Raw genomic sequence first — 2,677 nt, 5'->3', positions numbered from 1 at the left:
TTCAAACAACTCAAATCCAGCATCAGATCGTTGAGACTAACTTGATTCTGTTCTCCGAGATTTCTCAGGCGCCTGAAACTGCGGTTAGATAATGGCCCTCTATTTTTCAATTCCAATGAATAAAACAAGACTCCCTCGAGGACTGTTTTGAGCTCCTCTTAGCAGCCTTTTAAGATGAAGTCGAAGAGCTACTTGGTCTCGGGGTAGGATTGAAGGCCTGGTCTTTTAAATCAGTTCCTACAGAGTGAAGGATGTAGGAGAAAGAAAGACAGTCACTGCAGTGGACTTTAAGCATTCTCACTGCCAACCTATTAAACAATCTGCTCTCGCTCCCCCTCCAAACTCCTTCACTGTTTATGAGTATTGCCCTTTTTACTGAATGTTTCTAGCTCTGTCCTCTTTTATCTCTATAATGCTAATGCTGCATCTTTATATGGCCTACAGGTTCTCTTTTCTTCTCTTTTCAGTTCTCCTCCTCCAGTGTGGCACAGGGAGTGGCATAGAGAGAGAGAGATGAAGGCTACATCTGGAGCTTGTATTGAATAATACATGCCTGTTAGAGCAGTAACAGGGAGGCTGACATGGATGGAGGAGAGACCATTGAGCTGGATATAGAGTTTTGATAGCCTGTGAGTATGGAGCATTTATTACGATGAGATATGAGCAGGCGGGTTAGTTACAGTGGAATTATGAGAGCCAATAAATCTATGACATAAACATATGCATGAGGGAAAAAACGGAGTAGCGGTTATTCAATATGAATGCTCATAAACATCCATAGATCAACATGTAAGCAGTCCGTGCGTTGCGTCGATGCTTTCACATCCTTTGCACATGTGTGGTCGAGGTTTGACCTTACTCTAATCTGACATGTAAGGATGCAGGGTGCGTGTGTGTGTGTGTGTGTTTAAATCTGCCAGATATGAGGGGTCACTCCTGCCCTGTAGCCTAGTGACCTCATCAAACAGTGTTGAATTATGGGTAGTGGCACTTAGGTCTAACAGCTGTCTCTCGGCTTAGGGCACAATGATCGTGAGTCATCTCGCACACACACACACACACACACACGCACAGAAACTCCCACACTCACAGCAGCTGGACTGCAGGGTAGCTGACATTTGGTAGTGAAGGAGAGAGCAGTGAGTGTGAGCAGGATGAAACAACAGGGCAGCAGCCATGACTGTATGAATCATGACTGTATGAAAAACAGAAAGATGATGATGGTCAGCTGTTATCTAACGTAACATTTTTTTCTTAGTTGTTCGGGGGGGGGGGGGGGGGGGGGGGGGGAAGGTAGTAAAGGGCAAAAGTGAAGTCAAACTAACCCCCCCTAGTTGATGTGCCAATGCAACATCAACATCCACACACACACACACTTTCAATGCAGATGACATTAATGGGCTATCTATGTCAAATAACATGGCGGTCTGCTGAATATTTGATCAGAGACCAGCTCAGGCTGAATAATTCAGCACCACGGGCCTTTGGAAATGAATGGTGGCTGCTTGGTGGTATGCATTTCGACACAGGTCATTAAATATCAACACTGTGCTCAAAAGACCCCCCTCTCAGGTCATTGCATCGGTGGAAAATGCCACATGAACAGCAAAGATTCAAACGCTGCCTTAATGTGATGTCTCTGTATTTGACAGACATGGACTGTCTGACTTTTGAATTCCATTTTGCATCAGTTAGGATGATTTGCTGCTGCAGATCAGTGTGTGGCACATTTTACAACCTATTGATCTCCTGCATGGCAAATTATGAAGACAACAACTCTTCAAGTGGATGCAAATCGTACACCTAACAAGCTTCAGTGATTTATAACAACCTGCTGGATTTCCTTAAACATTTCACTTCTAATTTGACTATCTTCATAAAAAGATGAATGTAATGTTTCCTGTTTCCTGCAACAAAAATAGAGTAAAAAACATTTTTCCCAGGTTATATTTCAGAGGTTTAGCCTTCGTTGAACCCCTATGATCATTTTTAAAAAGCCTTTGTATAAATAAATGATGTTTTTGTGGTGCTATTCTCCTGATGTCTTCCTGATGTTTTATACAAAAGCTGGACAAAAGAACATTTTAGTTCATTCATTTTTACTGCCATAGGTAGATTTTTTTCTGGCTCAAGTGTCCCTAAAAAAGTCCTGACACAACCCTATAATGGAATGTATTCCTAATGAATATATGACATGTATGCTTCACTCCACCGGAAGACAATTAAAGTCTGGGACCCTTATCTAGAAAAAAAGTGACCCTACGTTGTCTTTTTCCATTTTATTTCCAAAGAGATCTTTGCTTCTTCTGTTTCTAGCTTCCCTCCAAAACCCCCACCTTCTGCTTATAGACAGGTGGTTAAACTGATAGAACATTTAAGTCAGTTATATGGTTCAAATTTCTTTTTTTTTTTTGTTTTTGTTGGACAATCTTTCTTTTCCCTTCCTCATTCATGGTTATTCCTATTTTGCTTCATTCGTGTCTGAGCTGCTTTGTTCCGCTTGTTTTTCCCTTGTACTGATAATTTAATAAACATTTATTTACCAAAACAAACACTTGTTTTCCAATTTATTCCTACGTTTCCTAAATGTGTTATTTGCTTAAACTAACCCATGTATATATAAATAAATAAAAAGATTTTAAAAAGTACTTTACAATTAAGGATGAAAAAGTATGTT

Source organism: Labrus mixtus, chromosome 18 (assembly GCF_963584025.1).
Source record: "Labrus mixtus chromosome 18, fLabMix1.1, whole genome shotgun sequence".
Classification (NCBI taxonomy): domain Eukaryota; kingdom Metazoa; phylum Chordata; class Actinopteri; order Labriformes; family Labridae; genus Labrus; species Labrus mixtus.
This window is presented reverse-complemented; position numbering follows the sequence as displayed.